The sequence below is a fragment of the Rhinolophus sinicus genome, chromosome 6, assembly GCF_057876585.1.
Source record: "Rhinolophus sinicus isolate RSI-liver-muscle chromosome 6, RSI-T2T, whole genome shotgun sequence".
In the NCBI taxonomy this organism is placed as follows: Eukaryota; Metazoa; Chordata; class Mammalia; order Chiroptera; family Rhinolophidae; genus Rhinolophus; species Rhinolophus sinicus.
In genome coordinates this window covers 29,577,493-29,602,808 of record NC_142506.1, presented here as the reverse complement: position 1 = coordinate 29,602,808, position 25,316 = coordinate 29,577,493, and the positions used below count along the sequence as shown (strand labels likewise).

General features: G+C 37.1%; 1 protein-coding gene across 7 annotated transcripts in view; it reads right to left on the bottom strand.

Annotated features, from left to right (window-relative positions):
• The window catches only part of NCALD (neurocalcin delta), a 417,308-nt gene that overhangs the window by 70,940 nt on the left and 321,052 nt on the right, over positions 1 to 25,316 (bottom strand). The window contains exon 1 of one of the 7 annotated variants that reach the window (XM_019754149.3): positions 11,464 to 11,621. The exons of 3 other annotated variants lie outside the window; for them this stretch is intronic. The gene's annotated coding sequence lies outside the window, so the exon portion shown is untranslated. Of the gene's footprint in view, positions 1 to 10,716; positions 10,862 to 11,463; positions 11,622 to 25,316 lie in introns of those variants that run through there. 3 more of the 7 variants (XM_019754150.3, XM_019754151.3, XM_074316355.2) reach the window with 3 other exon arrangements.

Genomic DNA, 25,316 nt, shown 5'->3' with positions numbered 1-25,316 from the left:
AGACGATGGAATAAAGCCTGTAAAATTGTGATGTCGTTATTCTGAATCTACTTTTCAATTATGAGAGCAAAATTAAGATTTACAAGGACTTAGCCCTTCTTTTGCCATTTGAAAACAACAAACAAAAAATATACTCTAGTAAAATGGAAAATGAATCTAAGAAATAGGTTAACCGGGAAACAATGGAAATAATCCAGTTGTGATAGAAAGAAATCCTAGGGAAACAGCCTATATTTAGTCCGAATTAGAATAGCAGGACAGAGTGCTTGGTGAAAAACATCGTCAACGAGCAAAAAGTTATCATGGCCAAACTGGATACTTAAGAATCAAGAAGTAAACTATGACATGTCACATATGTACTAAAATTTAAGTTTTTCCAGGTCAATTAGAGAAAAGAAACTCTAGAAAGATAAATATCCATGAAGGGCAATCCTAGCCTAAATATGAAGCAAAATAAATAGTTTGTATTTAAACAATTAATAGAATATTAAAAAAAACTGGTGTCTGAAACAAATAAAATTAAGCATCTATTGTCAAGAAAGAGGGTCAATAAATACAGTGACTCCTCAAAACTCCCTGTGAGCTCTAGGTTGCGGGGGAAAGTAACTACTTCAATGATTTATTTTTCCTTCTGAAAGTGGTTTTTTACTTTATAGACTCTGCTCCTTGCAGATTATCCTTTTTATGTTTTTTTTTTTTCTTTCCAGGAGAACATTCCTATAGGTGGGATCAAGTTTTGAAATCTGTTTAAAAACCATTTTCTCTCCAAAGGTATTTTTGTTTGTTCCATGGTCTTTTCTGATCTTTATGAGATCGTTAACTAAGCTTTATTAACTGAAAATATAAACCTATACCCCTTAAGAAACAAATAGTTTTTTAAAAATTGTTGATCCCTAATCGCTAAATAGTTGATTGATTTTCAATTTTCAATTGGCAATTCAATTTAGTTAGAAACCAATAATTCCTGCTTTAAAGAAACAGTTATCTGAAGTTAAAATCCTCAGGTTTGCTTCAGAGTTCTTCTACTGAAGAAAATATCTATTTTTATTGAAGAAATATAATGTTGAAGAAATACAATGATGTTTAATTTTAAACTATGAATATTGGCTATTTTGGGCAGTAGAATATTAAGTGATATTTATTTTTTCTTTATGTTATTCTGTATTTTTCAAATGTTCTATCATAAACATTGATTCTATACTTGTTACTTAAAATGAGTATTAATAGAAGACTAATATAAGATTATTTGAGTAAATTGTTGGAACCAGAAAGTCTCAGGTCCAATGGTTTTCTTTTTGACAAGCAAGGTGGTGAGCTGAGTGATTACATAAAGATTGTACTCAATATGGTTTAAGCAGGTAGTCTGGAATGCATGCTTCAACCCATCATCTCTGTCCTATGCCTAAAATCTCTCTCTCATGGAACTTTGTGTAAACTTTGTCCACTTATGTAAATCTAAGAAACTACCAATTATTTGGGGACTTTCAGGAGGAACTTTATTAATTAAAGAGCTTATACAAGGAAAAGAGGAACTGTAGGTTTATTTTAAACTTCCTTAAAATGCCCCTGTTTAAAAAAAGTAGAATGGTGGTTACCAGGGCTTGAGGGGGAGGGGAAAACGGGGAATTAGTGTTTAATGGGGACAGGATTTCAGTTCGGGAAGGTGAAGGAGTTCTGGAGCTGTATGGTGGTGATGGTTGCACAACAATGTGAATGTATTAATGCCACTGAATTGTACATTTAAAAATGGTTAAAATTGTTAATTTTATGTTATGTATATTTTACCACAATAAAAATTCCCTATTTCTTAAATCTAGACGTGATTTAACACCATTTCAGTAAGACCTTTTCCTTTTTTACATTATCTCAAAATCAGTATCTTTTTGTCAACCTGTAGCATAACTAAGTTTTGTGCCTTTTACAAGACACTTTGTGACTTTCCCAAAGCAATCCTCCTGGAGAGGATGCTGATGGGACAGCTCATGGCCTCTTGGTCAGTTCATGGCATTAAGCCCGAGGCTGTTTTGAGGGATAGAGTTATTTACTGAAAAGCAATGGATTAGGCTTTTAAAATTGGAAGTTTACCAACATTTTTGGAGGTGAGCATAGCAGATTTTAGTGCCAGGTACTTTTACAAAGTGGAATTTGGACCAGAGGTTGCATCTTTCCTAAATAGCTTCTATTTTGTGAAAACATCTTCTGGGTATACCAGAAAAATAATCTCATGGAAACTATAACTTCCTTTTAAAATTTTGTTTACACTCTCTATAAAGAAAACCCCCAAGAGAGTGAAAAGTTGGCTTTAACTGTCCCTAGCAATTGGCCTTGTAGGAGAGCTCAGAGTTCATCAAGGGTTCCACAGCCATTCACTCCTGAATGGCCAGAAAGCAGCAGCATCTAGGTGAGCCACAGCCTTAGGAAATAGAAATCCAATGCCAAACATACACAATTGCCAGCTCAATGTTGAGTCATGCTCTAGAAGGGTAAAGCTCCTCTTTTACCCTCTTTCCAAGACTGAGATAACGGACACTCTGTCCTCAACTGGTTTAAAAACTGTGTGTGACTGGAGAGTTAAAAATATATATACATCACAGATTCAGTTCTGTGAGGTGTTGGAACCAAGGGCCAGTCCTAATCTGCACGCCACTGTGGTGAATTTATCGATATTAGCGTGTGAACTTACACCTCACTGCAATGACGAACAAATGGTGTTTTTGTTAGGTAAGCACGGACCTATTTCCTATTAGTCTTTATACTGTACATATCTATTATCACACTTTTTGCATGTGTAATCTACAATATTTTTCTTAAGAATGGGACGGTCTGGTTAGAACATTCTGATAGTTGCCAAATACGTATGTTGACGGCCATTTTTCAAAGACTTTGGATGTAATGAAGTGTACTTACAACTAAAATTTCACTGAACATAATTTAGTTTCTCACTGATGACTTAATCAAAAGGTTTATCAGGAAAACGGTGCAATATCCCAGTGGTTTCATTATAAATATCTAGTATAATTATATAATCATTAAGGTATGGCTCTACAGAAAATGTTATGAAGTATTGATTTTTTTCAGTTGGTTTGGGTTTTATGTGAATATGACTTTGATGAATAACAGATTATATTTAAAAAATATGAAGTTACACAGCTCTCCCTACAGATACCACCCAGCTATAGATAAAACAGCTGCTCATACAGTACTGAGGGCAAAAGAGAATTAACATTTTTTTTAATTTAAAAAGTTAGAACTTTTCTATGAGAAAGGTGGAGAAAAAGAAAGCACTTAACAAATATGCAGGGTTTAAAAAGTAAATTGTCAAAGTAAAAGAAAACAGTGATAAAACTATGATAACACTGACACATATATCACTCACTTGCGTGCAACCTTTTACTAGCTTCCTGCTAATTGTCAGTTTAAATCCTGCTTATTTTAAATTGGTAAGTTCTAGATTCTCCACAGACCACCTTATGGATTGTACATTTTTTCTTTTCCCAACCATTTTCTTGACCCCCGATGGGTGAGTGTCTTATTTCTGTTATCTGGATGTACTTATGATGTTTCTTACTCATGGACAATCCTTTCAACTTCTGTCGGTCATGCAAATGTTCTTCATCCTTTAAGGCCCAATTCAAAGCTCACTTCTTTTCTAAAGTCACCTCAATGTCACATATCCTTCTGTAGTTAATCTATTTATTAATCACTTACCAGAGATTTAATGAGTAGATACTATGAGTCCAGCACTACACTAGGTGTAGGACAGGTTGTAGCCAACAAGGAAGACACAGCTTTGGACTTCAGCTGCATATGCTGACCAGCCTCTCCCAAAGGACTATAACCTTTTCAAAGATTGGCTGGTCCTACAATACCCTCGCAGTATCCTACTTAGCTGGAATATCTTGGATGAGGTGGGACACATGCTGGTCATTAAAAGGTCTGGATGATTGGACCACATCTGCCTGGTGTCTATGGTAAGCAAATGAGAGACAACTGGAGGAACATTACCAGTGATTGAACACGAAAGAAAGCTTATCATAGGTGCTTAACTCCAGGGCCCACTATATGGAGTTAACAAACATTGAATGAATATATGAACGAGCAAACAAACCGATTAGCCTTCTAAATGCAAAGTGGGAAGACCCACAGAAGGGGGTGACATGTAAGTAAGTGTGAAGAGAATCAGGGGTATTGATGTCTCTGCAGCAGAAGGGACAGAGATGCCTCCTTGAGTGAGGACACAAGGACATTTCTGAGTATTCCAAGTGCTAGGTTTGACCAACACACGGAGCTGCAAGCCAGTGGGATAGCTGCCATTTTGGCAGCTTTGTCAAGAGGATAAAGGCTTCGCTGAATGAACTAAATCTTACCTGGCCAAGAGGAATTTCCCAGCTTTACTATAAACAGAGAGAGAGAGAGAGAGAGAGAGAGAGAGAGAGAGAGAGAGAGAGAGAGAGAGAGAAAAGGCTTAGAAGCATTGGAAATGGGTCCAAAGAGAGTGTCAATGAGACAGCTGGGTCTAACAATAGAAAACTAAGCAGCAGATTAGACAGAGTAGGTGTGAGAGAGGGAGACAAAAAGCAGATAAAAAGAACTAAGAAGTGACCAGAGGAAAATGGCAAAAGTACTGCCACCCACACTGGACTGTCCTACAGAGAGGGTCCCAGGTAGCAGGAGGCAAAATGGGAGATTTTACTGAGGCACACAGTCCGGCTTCAGTGTAGCCCAAATCTTCTCTTACAACCAGCAACAGCGTTAATATGTAAGACTGTTCCAAATTTCCAAACAAGATGTGCACCTAAAGCCCATTTGTAATTTGATTGGTTGCTGAAATATATTTTCCTCCAGAATTTTTTAAATTAGATATTTATGCCAAATCACAAAAACCTATTTAATCTATATATGCCTAAAGTTTCATCTTCAATACTGGTATCTCAGTCATCTCTAATTACCCCATTTGTTCCAGTTACTCTGGTGTCTAAGAAATAACTCCAGAACGTATGGACTGAAAACAATTACAATTTTTATTTTGTTCATGACTCTGCAATTTTAGGGCAGGGCTGGGCAGAAATGGCTCATCTCTGGTCTACCTGGTGTCAGGAGGGGTAAGGGGGAGCTGATGCTGGAGCCTGGAATCCACTGAAGGTTTGCGCTCTCACAGGTCCGGCAGTTGATGCTGGCTGTTGGCTGAGACCTTACATGGATGTATTGGCTGAAAACCTACATGTGGCCTCTCTATATGGTCTGGGCTTCCTCACAACATGACCTCTGGTTTCCAAGGGCAAGTGTCATGTGCTGGAGAAACAAAGAATAGCTGAGAGAAGAAGAAACTGTGTTCTTTTTATGATCCAGCCTTGGAAGTCACCTAGCATTCTTTCCACTGTCCTCTATCCGTTGGACCAATCACAAGCTTATGTGGATTCAAAGGGAGGGGAATAGACTCACCTCTTGATGGAGAGAGGCAAGATTCTAGAAGAGCATGTGGAAATCAATATAATTATACGGCCATTTTTGGAAAGTACAATCTGTCACAGCATATAACACTACTTCTAGGGAAAATACAATATATTCCAGCTTGAGAGGCAACATAGCATAGTGAATAAAGAGCCAGGAGTCAAGAGCCAAACATCTAGAGCGCCATTATATACTGTGTGACACTGGGCAATTTGCTTAAGCTCTCTTTGTCTCAGGTTCCTCATTTATAAAACTGGATGTTGTGAAGAAAACAGCACTTACTTGTAAAAGAGCTTACAAGACTATCTAGCTCCCCAAGTGTTAGCTGTTATAACACCAGGGAGATCCCTCCTCCAACTTGGGCAGTGGTGATTTTTGGTTCCTGGAGGGATGGTGGTGATGACGGCACTATCAGAGGTAGAACATTAATAATAACAATTCATTGTTGAGTACCTAATACTGGTCAGTTACTGTGCCAAGGCAGTTAACTTAAAAATCCATAAGGCAGGTACTAATATTATCCAGGTAAGAAAACTGTGACGTAGGTAACTTTCCCAAAGTAGCACCTGCAAGTGGTTACAGACAGGATTTGCCCCTGGATCAGTTTATCTAGCTATAAGGAGCCTGAATCTCTGGATAACTGTGTGGAGCAGAGTCCTTCTCCCAAACCTGATTTGTGAGTGAGCAAGAAATGAAGAGTACTAAATTATGCCGTTGAGATTGGGGCTATTTATTAAAGCAGTGAGCCTATCTCGACAGGGTAAGTACAGGGCAGATGGGATAGATATACTTGGACACCACTAACTTAAGAATTCCTTTCATAAAATAAAATGCCTCTCATTATTTGCATACGACAGAGTATTTGCATAAAAGAAAATTATTCCCTAGGTAAGTACCTAAAAGTTCTCATTTTCTTCTGAACTGGAGGACAGATAGCCTTTGGCCCACTGGAAGTAAAGCTGGGCATACTGATCTGGAACCCTTGACACTAATACGCATAGATTACTTATAAACTAGCCTGGCTGTTCACCAAATAAAGAAAGTCTCCTCTAAGGTTTGACTCTGATGTAAAATCTGTTGGTTCCCAGATTGCTTGCTTGTCTCTTTTGTTTTGATGTTAGTTTGCTTTTTCTTTTAAGTGAGGATTTTCCTCTTGACTACACTGGTCAGCATGGCGGCAGAAGAGAAACCTTGGCTGCTGAGACACAGAGGTCTCTGGGCAGGTTGCCTATATAGTTAGACTGTAGGTTCCATGATGGTGTCTGTCTTGTTCACCACAGTATCTTTGGTGTCTAATCCAAGGCCTGGCACACAGTAGGTGCTCAAAACTTATTGAATCCACGAAAGACCAAATGTTTGACTTGAAGCTCAGGCAAGTAAAAGTCAGAAGTCGATAAAGTAACATGGGTTCTTTGTGCCAGTGGCACAGACCACTCGGGGATCACATGGGGGAGGGACCAAAACGCCTCCTCTAATATTGTGGATGTGGTGACCAGCTAATAAATACTTGCTGATTGAGTGATGTTACCTCGTGCAGCACCTGATCCATGGTGAGATGTGGGAAGGCATAGGATGGGACAACTTGTAGGATGTTAGTTTTTATTTTATCTCCAAGGATGTTGTAAGCATGGTCATCACAAAATTGGTCGTGCTTTTAGATGTATGAATCACAGGAAAGTCTGTGGGAGTCAGCTAAGCAGGCAGCCAAAGAATGTAACACTCTTCTCAACATCTACCTCTAAGGGATAGGGTTTAAATTCATTAAAGAAAATCTAGAATCATCCTTTAAAAAGTTTCTCCTTGCATAAAAGCAATATGCAGTCTTTGGTTTTCCTGCAGCCATTGGGACAAAATTCAGAAAAAAATCCCATTAGGATAAGCAGCTGCTAGAATATCCTTCAGACTAGAGATTTCTTCCCTGCAAATTACATATAGAACTTTAATGGTAGTTGCGTATACTATGATTTACATTAATGTAAACTAAATTTTAAAAGGATGCTGTGTCTCTAATTAAAGGTATTTATAAAAAGATGTCCAAAAAAACTAAAGCTCACTGCAGAGATAAATAGAACAGACTATCTTTAGTTTGGAGAATGTGGCTCCAGTGATATTAAATATTTAGCATATAATTTTTATATCAAAGTCTTAACGAGCACTAACGTTTATGGCACCACTTCTGGAAACAATAAAAAAACACATACTTTGGATGCTATTTCTAGCTGGATTTCCATCACAAGGTACGATTTAAATAACGGTTGATTTCATAAAACGTAATGGCACATTTCTTTCTGAACTTAAAATTTCAAACACCTGCTGTCAAAGAAGCAAACAGTACAGTCTGGAGTAAGATATTTTAGACTTCTTCCAAGTTTCTTCATCAAAACCCCCAAAGCAGGTGTTCTTTCCTAGTCTAGTGAATAAGGAATGTTTGAGAAAATCCTCTTTCATAATTTCCCAGAGAACACACTAAGATAATCGTTAAGCTTCCATTTCAAATGCGAGGGATTTGGATTGAGTTTAAACAACAGCCTGTGCAAAACGTCATAGCTCCAATTCTCTCATGCTGAGATGGTGGGTGCTGATGTAAGAGAAAAGATGGCTTTGGACACTCTAAACACAGGGCTAGAAAGGCAATGATCCATGATGTCAGCCAACCAACTGCAAAGTTACCTAGTTGGTTGGAGAAAAAAATTAAGCAATAGCTTCTGCAAATTCAATGTGACATGGAGAATGAGACAATTACTAACATAGTCCCACGAAGCAATACTAAGTCAGATAAGATTCTGAGTTCAAATTACTTGGGAAGTATCTCCATTCCTGACTTCATTTTGAATGTGTTTTGTCCTGGGGACCATGTGGTAGATAAACCTGCAGGCCCTATCCTGAGTAACTGGAATTAACATTACAATTTATCAATTCATGTATGTACGTGCTTTACAGTAAACTGGGAAGTTACATAAATTCTTTAATGCTCATTTCAAATGTTATACACGTTGTACCTTCTAGAGTATTCCTTCAGCTATGATCTCATATAATATCCGGTATTCTTCATCTAAGTACTACTTGCTTATTTTCTTTGAGCGGATAAAGGTCCCTTTGTACATAGCTCTAGTCTTACTTCTACGGTCCACGGTTTTCACTTGTATAACCTGCAGTAACACTGTTTGTCCTCTTAACACTCATCTAACCTCCTAAGAGTTTCTCAGTCCAAGTAACAGAAGATTGCTTATGGATTTCAAGGAGGAAAATAAAAGAAAGCTACAGTTTGGAAGTGACACAGATATATCATCCCTTTTCCCACAGAAATTAGAAAACACTGTGAAATTCACACATTCAGAGACTACAACTAGATGTAGTGGGACTGAATGTGGAAATGCTGGTGTGGCTCTTGTTCAGTGCAGTTCTATGATCTTTCGGCATCACTAGGTCACAGATCATTTAACCCAGGGGTAGACAGAATTCAAGGGGATCCAGGAACTTGGATGGGGAAAATATTACATCTTTAGTTTCACTAACTTCAAACTGAAATTTAGTATTTCTTTTAATTAAAATGCAGGCCACAAACCATAGTATCTATGATTTGGTTACCAAGAAAAATGACAGATATTCTTATATCACATTATAGTCATTACAAATATCTCGAAATATCTTTTACACTCAACACTACTTTATAATTATGCTAGTTATACCCGCTGCTAGTTTGTATTATTTAATAATAAATTATTAACAAAGCACATATCACAACTTTGAAAATTCTGATTAATGTATCTCAATAAAAGTGGTTCCCTTTGTAATCTTGCACACCTATCTTATGCATTTAACATTATTCTGAGAGGAGTCTATAGGCGTCACCAGGCTGCCAAAGAGGTCCACCGCACCACAAAGGTTAAAAATCCCTAAAACTATACACAAAATATTTAATAATGTAACAGCCAAGTTTCTAGAGCAAATCATTTCTTGCTAGCATCTTTTTGAAGCTGAAACAAACTTGACCTTGAATTCAACACAGTTTCATTGTTGTAAATAGAGGATTCTGATGAGAGTCATATTTTTTTCTTATTTTGCCATGAGAAAAGACCTGTAGATTCTAGAAAATCTCTGCTATTATAGCATCGGTTGCTTTCTTCTAATGGCAAACTTTATCATTTACACTGTGCCATCAACACGGAATTGTTCTCTTATATTTCATACCGCCAAAATCCAGTCTGTTTTATAAGGGCACTGAATACAATTATTTTATAACCTTAATTTAAAACATCACACAAAGAGCATCAAGAAAGCTGCTTGGAAAAGTATAATGATAATGCCTTATTTTGAGTAAAAAAAGTAAACATCAAAGTACTCCATCTAAGACAGTGCTTTTAAATAACAGTGCTACTTGTCCTGTTCACGCTCATTTGAAATGTTGCAAATCAATCAACATATTCCCAGGGATGCTACGACTATGGCCTCTGAGTTATGAGATTAATTAAATGATGACATGTGCCTCAGTAAATGTGCCTTAAGCATATAAGCACGTTAGACTTTTCGGAAAACCCTCCATGAAGACTCTGGCCAAAAAGAGACATATGCAATGCCAGCTACTTAAATGAAAATTCACTCATTGAAAACTATTGAGAAATTCTTGATGCATCCACAATTATTCACTTATCACTGAAGCCAAATACTATTCAAAATGCTCATCTCCAGAGTAAAATAAATGCTACTGGAATTCAGAAACTAATAAAGAGCATAAACAATAAGAACAATATATTCTTGCATTAAATTGAGCTATAATTCACATACCATAGAATATATATTCTTCATATACATAGTTAAATGACTACTTTCTATTCAATAAAACAGTAGGTATATGACATGTACTGCTCTAAAATTTGCCTTTTGATTTTCCTGTTGAATTTGTAAGATTTAGAAACCTGGTTCTACATTCAGGCTTTGATTAACTCCAATACCAGAGGTTTTCTTTGAATTACAAAGCTACAAAACGATCCGATTTGTGTGCAATGATAGAAAATTCAAAATTATTATACTAAACTTGGGAAGGCAAATAAACCAACTTGTATTTTGCAGTGTTATAGGAATAAAGAAAGAAAAGTCATTATTAATCAATTACAAAGTATTCATTTAAGATCTAGAGCAAATTTTTAGTGACTATTTCTATCTACGTTTGAATTAAAGTAAATCTACCAATGACAATTTAGTTTCAGGGCTACTGTTTTCTTCTCTAGGTAATTAGTTCAATTTTTAAATATAAAAACAGCTTACATGACTCTTTAGTGAAGACCATCCAATGCTATGCTCTTCACAGCTGAATTTACAGAGCAAGATACTGCAAATGTGCACTTTGCTCTAACAAGCAAAGAACAACTGCACGCACACATGGAGGGGGTTCCACCCCAACTTCCTTGGCGTAGTCTAGGTTATTTTTCTCTAAACAGGAAGCTGTTGACATTTTTCCCTGGTATTTTCAGAATACCCTATTTACAAGAAAAACCCAACTTTTGTTTCAAAGTATAATGTTCTTTCCCCACTGTACCTACTGTTGCTAATTACGAATGCTGCAAACAAGACAGAAACCAAATTCCAAACTATTCTGAGCTGATTCAGAAGAGGGTAGCAATTGTGGAAAAAAAAAAAAAAAAGCGAAGTTAGCAGCACATTGCAAGGCTATGCTGGAGTCTTTCAATCCCAAACAATACTGAAGGAAGGATTTCTGGAATTCAATGGGGAACATTTGGCTCAAGCTGCAAAATCCATATCTCTACATAATATCATGTTAGCAAGGGTGGAGCAAGAAAGATGATTACATTTTAACCTACTTCACAGAACATTTATCCAAATTTAACCACATTCCAGAGGCTCCACACAAAATTAGCAACTAGAAGCCGCTTCACATTTTTCTCCTGGTACAACAATAATTGTTCATGAAGACAAACTTGTAGGAGGTAAGAGAGAGGGGAAAACCACAATGCTCTATGAAACATGTAACTGTATAGCAAGCAAACTAATTACCTCACACAGAAGAAGTACAAGATTTAACAGTCCATGCTCTGCAGCCCCTGGGAAGCAGCGGCGGCAGCGGCGGGGGCGGCCAGCATCCACCGGCTTCTCACAGGCCTTTGACTGTGTGGACTCAGCCACACAGACTCTGCCTCCAGCTGACGTCAAAGTCCCTGTCACATGGCCAGATGAAAGCCAAGAGAGCATTGGTTGTCGTAGCAACCACAGAACTGCTCTGAAATTATTTCAATAGGTCATCTGTCACTCTGGTGTGTGTGTGTGTGCGTGTGTGTGTGTGTGTGTGTGTGTGTGTGTGTGTGTGTACGCATACTCCTGTAACCATCACGGACAGCTCCCTCAGCCCCCGAAATTGTGACTCAAAAGTGCCTACAACTTTCCTCTTTAAGACTTCGCTGTCTGTGCTTTCCAGTTATTTGCAGGAAAATGCATACCACTCAAGTTTCCACCCGTCTGGCTACCACCAGCCTGAAACTTGTGTCTCTCCCTGTGGAACAGAAGAAAAGAAACTGAAAAATGCGGGGGTTAATGTTCTGAGCTAATTAAATCTATTTGTAAGCAAATGGATAAAAACAGAAGCTCAAGGGGAGTTGGAAGTAAAGATATTTTTTAAATTATATAAGAATCCACGTCAATGTACTGAGCCATGTTAGTGATGGAAAGAAAAACAAGAAACAAGGGGGTGGTAGCTCAGGGTTAGATGAGAGAATCTAATAATCCTGACACCAACTACATGGGGAAACCGGGTGACAAATGCAGAATTCCTGCACTGTAAAATGTCTAGGATGCAACAATGATGAGCAAAGGACTTTCAATCCAGCACTGCTTTAAAGCAACCTTATAAGTATATTTATAACTTTTCTGGACCTTTGCTTTGGGATCACCACACAGATGCCAAATCCTCCCCTCCTAAATGCTCGCTTCACACCCCTGTGGGGCTCAGCATGGAGTAAATGGGTAAGTGTCCTGTCAATGCAAAGTTCAGTGAAAGCCTAGAGCAGAAGAATAAAAGGACAGTCCTGCATGTTTTTGATGTCACCACCCTCGCTTACTTCTAACTCTGCACACGTGCTTACTTTCTAGTTCATTCTCGCTCTTAACTAACAGGAAGCCAATTAAACAAAATAAAATAAAACCCATAGGAAAGTACTGAAAACTACATTCAGAAAACATATACTCCTTCAAAGGACAAAGGGAGCAAAGGCAAGGGTGAAGAGATTGCTTTAGAAAACCCTAGATGGGAGGAGGGCGGGAATGGGGGAGAAGGTGAAGGGATTAGAAAGTACAAACTGGTAGACACAAGATAGTCACGGGGATGTGAACTATAGTATGGGGAATATAATCAATAATGTTATACAGATTACGTAGGGTGCCAGGCGGGTCCTGGACTTATGGGGGAGTCACCGCGTAGACTGTGTAGATGCCTGACCACTGCGCTGTACACCAGAAGCTGAAATACAATAATATTGAATGTCAACTATGATTAAATATATATATAGTCAAGGGATGTAAAGTACAGCAAAGGGAATATAGTCAATGGTATTGTAACAGCTATATACAGTGTCAGATGGGTAGTAGATTGGGGGGGTTATCATTTTGTGAAGGGTGTAAATGTCTAATCATTGTGTTGTTTGTACCTGAAACTAACATAATAAAAAATAAAATAAAATGAAATGAAAACCCTAAGGATCTTCCCATGCTAGCATTAGCAAGATTTCTATGCTGACTTCTTAAAAGAAAAAAAAAGGAGTAGCTCTAGGGTGCTGCAAAATATAAATGGAAGCTAAGCCAGCTGGGCAGATTACATTTTTGTCACTCTAAAAGAAAAAAATTTCTTCAGAATCAGAAATTTCTTCTTGAACAATGAGACTAAGGTCCAAACTGTTTGGCCACAGAATCCTCCTATTTCATTTTCCTCTGCTTTATTTCTGTCCCAGCTCCAATGGAGAGAAAAGATATATTCTTATTTGAAAAGTTATTTTCCTGATGCTATTAGCTATAGCACTGCAGAAGTAAAACCAAACTGTAAGGCCATAATGAATGCCCCGCCCCCCTTAATTTCCAATTAGTCACAGCAGGGAATTTACCTGTTTGCACAAGGACAATTAGTTCATTGACTCCAATGTCTATCTAAATGGGCCGGGATGTCTCACCAGGGGCAGATTTCAGCAACAGCCACAATTTACAAATTTGCAATTTGTTCCAGTCATAGTTCTGGTTTTGTTCAGAAATACACATCCTAGTAATGAGGGGAATGGCAAGTGAGGAGAAAAAGCGTATCTTTCTTGACTTTCAGGGCCCCACGTTCTCTGAGTTGCCTGCTGTATCATCTCTCTGACTCCAAAATCTGCGGCTGCCTAAACGCTTCCTCTTCATGCAGATTCAGCGTCTAACGGAATAAAACTGCAGTACCATTCTTTGCCAATAGGTGACGTCCTCTGAAACAAGAAGTTCTCAGCTCTAAAAATTCCTAAAACTCATGGCTTTAATTCATTTGAAATTTAGTAAAACTAACACCTTTTTTAAATTGTCCATTATTTTTAAGACTAAGCATATTTTGCTATATACTGACTTGGGCTTAAACTGATTATAATCAGTGGACTGACCAATACGAAAAGTGGACACATGTAATCCTTTTTTCTAATGTAGCATGCTACCAACTGGCCATCACTTATTTCCCCTTGCCAGCTACCTAGTATGATTAGAGATTCCTGCCATAGCTAAGGAAGCTGCCGATCTCCTTCAGGGTTGAAATTGTGATGACGATCTCTTTGGAGCTCAGATTTCTACCAATTTGGCTAATTAATACAAATGTTATTGAAAATATCACAGGAAATACACATAAGGGCCTTTTCCAATCACTGCCCATCACATTGAAGAGAACATGTGTCATTTTATTCTTTTCAATGACAACTCATTTTTTTAGGTGAAAATGATTCATTGAATTTAAAAATACCCATTCAGAAAACTTTGGCATTATAGTTTTCACTTGCTGTATGCATGTCAAGGCTGCCTATTATTAGTCTGAGCAGTTTGCCGGAAATAACTAGTAAATGCCACTAAGCCAGCCTGACTTGGGTTCACATACCTGAATTAACAGGTGGTTTGGGCCATGAGTAGACAACTATAATCAGCCACTTAGTCAATGTTTCTAGGCAGAAATGTTGCTGTCTCCCTGTCTTAACACTGGTGGGAAGGCTGTGGACCTATTTTCTGCAGACACTGGGTTTAAATCTCATCTGAGCAAGTTACTAAAGTCCTCTGAGCTTCAGTGCCTACATCCTAAGGTTGTTATGAGGATTATAAAGTTAATCTGTTATAAAATTCTGACACCCTGGCACAGGATTGATGGCTCAATGTGTATGTCATTTCTTGTTTATCTGTCTGACTCTGATAAGTCTACAAAGACCTATAGGGAAAGGATGGAATCTTATTCATCTCTACAGCTCTACAGTTAGTATGCAACCTGGAACATAATAAGTACTCAATAAATGCTGAGTGACTTAACTACTGGGAAATAAATGTCGAGCAATAAAAAGAAAGGGTTCCTTTGTCTTCTCACTAAAAGAGAATAGAGAACCTCCTCTAAGCTCCCAAAAAGTGCAAAGGAAGGAAAAAGAAAAAAATTTTTGATTTATCACAAAATTTTCTAGCAGTGGATGGGTCCAAGTCAATTTACCAAGTAAATCAAACTTATCTCTACCAAATCATAAATATTTATTATGAGCATACATAAGTTATATGTTGATGTATTTTATGGCTATTGCCGTGATATTGGATCTTTTACATTCACTGACATTAATTGAGCACATACTATATGTGGAACATTGTTTTAAGACAGTAGATATATTACATCATTTACTGTAATTACCTTATGAGGCAAATACTATTCTTTCCCACATTTCACAACTGAAAAAAACTTAAACATAGAAAGATTAAGTAACTTGCCTACCTAGTATGTGGCAGGGCCAGGATATACATCCAGGAGTGTGACTCTATACATTTTTGGAAATAACTTACATTTGGTATATTTTTAAAAAGAATTGAAATATTTCTTATATTTATTTTATATTTGAAGGTTGGTTTTTTTTTTGTCTGTTTGTGTTTTTTTTTAAATTTCTAATGAGGGGGAAAAAGCCAACTTATCTTTTCTGCATCTGGGAACTCTAATGATCATAATCTAGTTCAGGCTTAAGGAGTAATATGACAAGAAAAATCTAATCAGAAAGATTTGAATCAAGAAAAATAGGCAAAGTAAAATAGTAAAAATATCCTGAATAAAACTGTGTCCAAATTATTTTAGTCTCAACTGAAGCTAATATTTGGATTGCACATGCCTGGGTAACTTCTGTTTCCCACTATGATGGAGTTTCATGTGTTCAAACCAACACTCTCACTGAGATAACAATAATAGCTGGATTTTTAAAAAGTGATTGGAAGGCATCAAAGAGTAGCAAAGACAAAAAAGCTTTAAATGCCAAGATCTCAGGTAAAAGGAAACTATATTGATATAAGCATAACATTGCCCACATTATCTGCTAATTTTCTCCTTAAATTATTGGATGATTCTTAAGGGGTATGAGGCTTTTGGCATTCTCAGAGACTGGAGAGACAAAAATTGGAGTACAAATATTCAAAGGCATCTAGCACTTTAGAAATAAAAATCCTGATTTAAAAAAAGGAATCACAGAGAAGCAATCTCAACATTCTGAACCATTTTCCCCTTGAAGCATTTGCTAATTCTTAAATGGTGTTATAAAAGAGAACAAGAAGTAAAGCATAAAACTACAGCAAAGAGGGTACAAACATAAAGGGAGAGGTGAGCATTCTTGTAGTCTCAGGGAGACAAAAACTGGAGTACAGGATCTTTCAAGGAGTCAGAGTTGGTAAATACCCTAAGTTTTCATATACCACTTCCAAGTTTTTAGGTGTCATAACTAAAAGGCTATGCTTTAGAAGTAAGAGAAAACAGGAAATAGATGCACCCTCCTAAAGACTAGTATCCATCTTGGAATTATTATAATACCCAATTAATTGGGTCAAGGTAATTTGCTTCTATTCTAACTACCTTCCAGAGAAAATTAACCCATTCAAACGGAAGATGACATCATTTAGAGCCCCTATCATTTTTCATACACCACTTCCAATTCAATCCAAAATCATTAATCATGCCAGGAGACAGATCTAACAGATCAAAATCTAAAAGGAAAAAATAGAAAACAGAAGTAGATCCATAGATGATTCATCTGTAAATATCAGACAGTGATTTAAAAATAACTATAATTAATATGTTAAAGGAAATGGATGGCAAGATGGAGTATTCCCATGTAAAAAATGAAATCTATAAAAAGGAACATACTAAGATTAAAGAACTGAAAAATACAACAATTGAAATTAAAAACATAGTAGATGGGTTGAAGAGCAGGGAAGACATAGCATAAGCGAAAACTAGTGAAATAAAAGATAGATCAGCAGACAATATCTAGATTGAAGTATAAGAAGAAAAAAAGAATGAAAAATACAGAAAGGAATGTAAGAGACATTTGGGACATGATGAAAAGGTTAACACGTGTATTTGGGAGAGGAGAGAATAGACATAGGACAGAAGCCATATTTAAAGAAAATTGTCTGAGAAATGTCCAAAACTTACAAAAGATACAAAACAACAGCATTAGGAAGCCCCATAAGCCCCCAAACAGAAAAACTACAAAGAAAATCACACATAGACAACCTGCTGAAAACTAAAGACAAAGACAGAATCTTAAAAGCAGCGAGTTAAAAAAAAAAGTTATATTAACTTTAAAGAAGCAACAAAAGGACTTTTTAACAGTAAAACTCAACAATAAAACAAACAAGCAAACCATTCAATTAGAAAATTTGCAGAAGACAGGAATAGATTAACCAAAGAATATATACAGATGACAAGCACATTAAAATATATTTCAACATCATTAGCCATTAGGGAAATGCAAGTTAAAACCATAATGAAATATCACTACACACCTATCAAAATGACTAAAATATAAATAGTGCAAATACCAAATGTTGACAAGGATGCAGAGAAACTGAATCACTCATATTGTAAAATGGTGCAGCCACTATGAAAAACCATTTGACTTTTTTTCTTTTTAAATTAAACATGCAACTACCATATGATTCAACAATTGTACTCCTAGGTATTCCAAAGAAATGAAGGCTTATGCTAACACAAAAAGTTATAAATGAATGCTTATAGCAGCTCTCTTTGTAATGGCCAATAATTGGAAACAATTCAGATGCTTTCAATGAAGGAATGGGTAGACAAATTTTAGTACATCCATACCATTCAACAGGAATAGTACTCAGTACTAAAATGGAACAAACTATTGATGCACACAAAATTCTGCATGAATGTCCAGAGATTTTTCTGAGTGAAAAAGCAAAAAATGGGCAGAGGACCTGAAGAGACATTTCTCCAAAGAGGACATACAAATGGCCAATAGATATATGAAAAAATGCTCAACATCACTAATCATCAGAGAAATGCAAATAAAAACCACAATGAGATATCACCTCACCCCAATCAGAATGGCTATCACCAACAAGACAAATAGTAACAAGTGTTGGAGAAGCTGTGGAGAAAAAGGAACCCTGATACACTGTTGGTGGGAATGCAGACTGGTGCAGTCATTATGGAAGGCAGTGTGGAGGTTCCTCAAAAAATTACAAATAGAATTACCGTATGACCCAGCAATCCCTCTCCTGGGTATCTGCCCCAAAAAATCTGAAAACATTTACCCATAAAGACACGTGTGCTCCAATATTCATTGCAGCTTTGTTTACGGTGGCCAAGACATGGAAACAACCAAAATGTCCTTTGATAGATGAATGGATAAAGAAGTTGTGGTATATATACACAATGGAATACTATTCGGCGGTAAGAAAAGATGAAATAGGAACATTTGTGACAACATGGATGGATCTTGAGAGTATAATGCTAAGTGAAATAAGTCAGACAGAAAAAGCAGAGAAACATATGATTTCACTGATATGTGGTATATAAACAAAAAACAACAAAAGAACAAGACAAACAAATGAGAAACAAAAACTCATAGACGCAGTCAATAGTTTAGTGGTTACCAGAAGGTAAGGGGGGTGGGGGGTGAAAGATGAGGGTAAGGGGGGTCAAATATATGGTGATGGAAGGAGAACTGACTCTGGGTGTTGAACACACAATGGGATTTATAGATGATGTAATACAGAATTGTACACCTGAAATCTATGTAATTTTACTAACAATTGACACCCCAATAAATTAAAAAAAAAGAATTCTACAAAAAAATAAAAGGCCAATCTCAAAATGTCATATACTGTATGATTTCATTTATATAACATTATAATATGATGAAATTACAGAAATGCAAACCAGATTCGTGGTTGTCAGGGATTAAGGAGGGAGCTGGGGAGGGAGAGAAGTGCCTGTGATTGTATAAGGGCAACATAAGGGATCTTTGTGGTGATGGAAATGTTCTGTACCACGATTGTACCCTGAATGGCAATATCCTGGTTGGAATATTGTACACATTTTGCAAAATGTTATCTTTAGAGTAAAATGGGTAAAGTGTATATATGGTTTTTCTCTGCATTGTTTTTTTCAACGGCATGTCTACCTACATTTATCACAAACTAAGTTCAATTCAAAATTTTTAAATGAAGATGACATGAGACCTTTTCTGTCAAAAAAATGTGAGACTTTGTTTCAACAGAATTATACTAAATGTCTAAAGCACTGCTCAGGCAGAAGAAACATGATTCCAGATGAAAACACTGAGATTCAGAAAGGACAGATATACAGATAAATCTAAATGAATACTGATTTTTTATTATTATTATTAGTTTTAGCTGTACAAAACAATGTAATAGCTAGACATTTACACCCCTCACTAAGTGATAACCCCCCCGCCCTCAATCTACTACCGCTCTGACATTGTATATTACTGTTTCAGTTCCACTGACTCTATAAAATGATAATGTCTTGTGGGGTTTGAAATATGGGTAGGTCTAGGTCCAAAATATAAGGCAACATTAGCACGAAAAGTAAGAGATGGTGGATAGAATAAAATGTTCAAAGGTTCTTATATTCTAGTACAAGTCTTAATTAATAATAGTCTTAAGAATGTAGGGTACACAATGTAATCCTGTGGTATCCACTAAAACAACAAAAGAATGTATACCTAATAAACTAACAGGGAAGAAAAATAGCTTTAAAAATTACTTGATACTCAAAAGAAGTAAGGAAGGAGGAAAAAGGAAATAAATGATAGGATAAATAGGAAGAAATATTAAGATTAAAGATTTAATCTCAAACATGTCGATAATTACCATAATATGCAACTGACCAAATATTAGGTTGGTACAAAAGTAACTACAGTTTAAAAGGTTAAAAACAGTTGCAAAAACCGCAATTACTTTTGCACCAACCTAATTTTTCAATTAAAAGATAAACATTAGACTGTATTAACATAGAAATTATAACTCTTTACTGCATACACTTTGAAAATAGGGGCACAGAATGGCTAAAAGTAAAAAAGATGGAAAGTGATCTATAAGCTACCAAGTGAAAGTAGGTATAGCAATATTACTCCAAAGAAATAGTACTTGATAGTAATACAAGCAAGACATACTACTAGAGATATAGATGAAGACTTCATAATTCACTTTTCTAAATACGCATGCATCCAGTAAAGTAGCATCAAGATAAACAGAAAAAAATCACAATCATAGTATTGATTTAACATATCTTACTCAGTAGCTTAGAGAATAACAACAAAAAAAGTAGAGATATAGAATATTTCAATGACAAAATTAACCAACCTGACTTAATTACCATATGAAGGATTATGTAAACAATCGCAAAATACAGATTTTTTCCCCTCAAATGCATTTAACAATACTGACTACATGTTGGGTCATAAGAATGTCTCAACACGTTATAAATAATTGAAATCACAAGAATACTCATTGTAGACAGTAGAACAAAGATAGGAATCAATACTAAAAAGACAAATAGAAAAATCCCTAAATGGAAACTAAGCAGTACATTTCTAAATAATCCTTGGATTAAAAAAATTTACCTTGCAATTTAGAAACACTTGAGCTCAAAAACAAAACTATGATGTATCAAAACTCACCTGCACCTAAAGCACTATTTAATGGAAATTGTACATATATGTTAAAAACAAACACTGAGGTTCCATTTTTGGCATGGCACTTTTAGCAGCTCCATGGACCTGTTCCCCAGTATTTTAAAATACCATACACAGTCTTGAAAATCACCCTTAGAGCATAAGCCGATGAAAAAACATATATTCAAGAAAAAATACTAAAACTTGATAAGAACATTGAGAGTCTGTGGCACCTGAGTTGTGACCCACTTTCCCCAAGCCCCTCAGCTCAGTTCCATGGAAGCTTCATTCTGGGAAAGTTTGACCCATAAAACTGGGCTCCTTCTCTCTTCAGCTGTCAATCAAGGGCTACATTATCTTACTGGGAAAGGCAGGCCATCAGCCTTTCTCTAGCTCTGGTGTTAAATTCCTGGTGAGTAGAGCCTCCAGGAGAAAAAGAGAGAGAAAGGTCCATCTTATTTAAGGCAAAATAGTAGAAAACACAATGCACTGCATTCAAAATCATTGCTAAAAACACACCAGAAAACAGCTCTTCACATCTCCAAGTAGTAATTTAATTAGTAACCTTTAATTAATATTTGGTGATATTCATGCAAAGACTCTTTAAAGTCTTTCTGGACACTGAGGAGTCACAGCGATTGAAGATAAAGAAAAAGGAGAAAACAGACAACAAAATCACTCAAAGAATAAAGATGGCCTCTCCTTTCCCACAGCCTGCCTTTTCATAGATTGAATGAGAGGAATAAATTCTTTTCTGAAAGAGAGAGAATTTCTCCCATGAAAACAGGATTTTGTTTGGTAGGAAAATGGTCTACAAATCACCTCTTTATATTTAATTTCCCATGCAAAAGGAAAGCTGCAAAATGTCACTTTTCCATCCTCAACATCCAGTACAATTAGAGCAAATATTATAATAGGATCTTTGTTCTTGCTTTTTTTTTTTTTTCGAGATTGTTTTAGAACCATACTGTCTCTTTGCTGTCAGACTGACACTTGCACTTTTATAAACCTGACTTTTACCAGCCATCAAGGATTCTATTCCTTCCTACTGTCAAGGAATAAAGAAATAGGTGTGAAGGGTGAAGAATCTGGATGCTTTTCTTGCGGTGCTTCTGTTGAAAGTGCAACTCCTATAAACAAGGAGACTCAATCGCAAAATTCAGCTCCAGCCCAAAGTCATACATTTTTGTTCAGGTTTTGTGTGAAATGTCAGTGTATTAAGGATTCTTGCTGTGTTACAGTGGAAAGGGTATAGACTTTGAACTTGGGTATGCTCAGATTTAAATGAGGGCTCCCCAAATATGACTTTTCATCTCTGTGACTTTGGACAATTTATTTAACCTCTCTGACCTTGATTCTATTACCTGTGAAATGGAAAGACTAATAACTACCTTGCAGGGTGGTTATAAAGAGTGATACTCAAATTTAGTAGTGCATCTGGTACAGTTCAAGAAAGAGCTAAACTTCACAATTAGGAAGACTAATTAAGAATTGTGCTAATAAGGTCCAGTTTACCCTAAGTTTATGCTTTCTAAAAAGTGAATTTATTTGAATGTTATTTCCTGTTTTCATTGAATTCCTTGGTAAGTAAATTATAATAGTTCTTACTATCAGGAGAACTATAAATTTATATTTTATAGCCTGTATTTCCATTTAATAACATTTAGTGACAGTTCAACCCACAGCACAGAATTAAACTTAGTCTATTAAATTATTTATTCTTTGTAAAAGAGGGAAATAGGACATTAGCTTATTAGTTTGCTGATATTAACTTCTCTTCTAAACAATCCATCCCCCAAAATGCACACATCGACTCAACTGCAAATGGCTACTTTTTTTTAATGTAAAGCTTTTCCATTATAGCCCTTACACCAGTTTATATAAAACAAATGTTCTAACACTATAAAAGATGTACATCTTGCTTTAATAAAATCAAATGCACATAAATCCTAATTTAGCAAAAATATTAATTAGGACATTTAAGCACAGCTACTGGTGAATATAAAATGCAATTAATTACAGAAAAAAATTATTTGTTACAGCTTTTCAGAAAACCATTTGACTAAAGGAGGCAGCCATTTTCCTGACTACTGTTCTAACAGACTACTGGTTTCAGTTATTATTGTCTTTGGGCAATGTGATAGGCAAATTAATGCTCTCCTTTCTTACTACCCCCTCCTCCTGAGATGTCCCTGTTCTAATCCCAGGAAACTGGGAGTTTATCTTATGTGTCAAAAGTGAACTAAATTTGCCAATCAGCTGATCTTAAAATAGGGAGCTTAGTCTGGATTAGATGGTGAGCCCAATATAATCACAAGGTTTCTTAAAAGTGGAAGAGGGGGCCGAAAGATAAAGACGGCAGCATGAAAAGTTCTTGGTCCAATATTAACTGTTTTTGAAGATGAAGAAAGGGAAATGAATCAAAGATGCAGGCAGACTCTGGAAGCTGAAAAAGCAAAGGAAATTGCTACGGTTGGAATGTTTGTGTCCCACTGAAATGTATATGTTGAGAACCTAATCCCCGATGTGATGGTATTAGGAGGTGGGGCCTTTGGGAATTGCTTAGATCAGTAGGTGGAGCCCTCAGGAATGGGATTAGTGCCCTTATAAAAGAGGCTCCAGGGCTGCCCGGTGGCTCAGGCGGTTAGAGCTCTATGTTCCTAACTCCAAAGGCTGCCGGTTCGATTCCCACATGGGCCAGTGGGCTTTCAACCACAAGATTGCCAGTTCGACTCCCGCAAGGGATGGGGGGCTGTGCCCCCTACAACTAGCAATGGCAACTGGACCTGGAGCTGAGCTGTGCCCTCCACAACTAAGACTGAAAGGACAACAACTTGACTTGGAAAAAAAAAGTCCTGGAAGTACACACTGTATCCCAGTAAAGTCCTGTTCCCCTTCCCCAATAAAATCTTGCTCCAGAGAGCTTACTTGCCCCTTCCACCACGTGAGGATATAACAAGAAGTGTGTGACCTGGTAGAGTCCTCACCTGACTTTGTTGGAACCCTGATCTTGAACTTCCAGCCTCCAGAACTATGAGAAATAAATTTCTGTTGTTTATAAGCCACCCAGTTTGTGGTATATTTTTTTACAGCAGCCCGAACAGACTAAGACAGTGGATCCTGGATCCTCTCCTAGAGCATAAAGAAGGGAACACAGCCCTGCCTATACCTTGAGTATAGCCCAGTGACATCTATTCAGATTTCTGACCTCCTGAACTAATAATAATTTTGTGTTGTTTTAAGCCACTAAGATTGGGGGAAAATTTGTTATGGCAGCAATAGAAAACTAATACAGGTGACAAGTGTGTGCTGTGCACGTCTTCTAAGCAAGAATTTACAGAGAAAATACAGCCCCAAGGAGTTAGCAGGGTAGAAAAGGGGAGATATCCCTCCCAGCTGGGAATAAACCCACCACTGGAAAACCTACTGCAGTGTCTTCACAGCAGGCCTCCCAGAGGGCATAGAGTTGCTTTGGCTGACCTTTGACAGTTCTATCAAGTCCTCTGATTCTGGAATTTCTATCTACAAAGAGACTTCAATCGCAATAACAATATTTTCAAGAACTGGCCTGACAATAGCTCAGGTCAGAACACATGCTAAACGGCAAGCAAGAAAGAAAACAAGGGACCACATGGCTCTCTTGCCATCATCTACAATTAAGATCTGACCCAACATTGCAGGAAAGGGTGTATTCATAGACTGGCTGGAATGAGATGGTTCACATCCAGAGGTATCCTGGAGCTCTGTCCTGTCAAACCTGCCTTAAGGTTTTTAATTTCCTGTAATCTTATCTGTGGAAAGTCGCATTATTTATATTGGTATCAACCAAAGAACCAATATGTAATTTCTCTCTGAAGAGGCAGTGTGACCAGTCAAAGGGCACTGAGTGGAGACTCAGGCGTTGCATGAATATCCACCCCTCACCTCCAGCACCAGAACATTCTGTGAGTCAAGCTCATTACCAACGATCTTAGGGCCTTGATTTCTTCTCCTTCTCCTTCTTCTTTTTTACATGTAAAGTGAGATGTTCAAATATTAAGTCTCCCTTAATATAAAGTTATAAACATAAAGTTGTCAATGTCCTCAGAGCTCAGCCATGAGATCAGCAACCTTACCAAAAAGGAATGAGAGCCCATAGTGCCTGGATCCACTTGTGCCAGGGCTGGGTGGGACGCAGAAAAATTTCCAGAGCAACGAGACGTGACACTGTTCTCCCAGAACATTTTTATAAGGAATTTCACCAGGAAATACTCAACTGCCAGTAAAGAGAGCTGAAGCAAGAGTGGGAGTGGAGAAGCAAGGATGGGATGGGGAGGTGTGTGGAATTATTCTCACCACAAGAGGAGAATCACGAACTTAAGATGAGGGAAGATTTCTGACCCATTAAGGCTCTCCACTTGAGAATGAGTAACAGTGGAGCCTTCTGAAAAACTGATGAGTGGCTTGGAGTCAGAGGCCTACAGCATGAGTCCGTCCCCAGTTCCAGTCTCGGAGCTCCCAGAGCCTCTCCAGTGCCTATAGTCACTCCTTAGTAAGAGCCACCTCAACCTCACACTAGTAACTTCTCTTTGGCCTAGCCAGCTCGAGTGGGTGTTCCATCATTTGAAAGCAAATGATTTCTAATACAAACGTAATTGGTACAACTTTGTGCTTCGCTAAATTAGTGTCATTGGTTCCTCAACA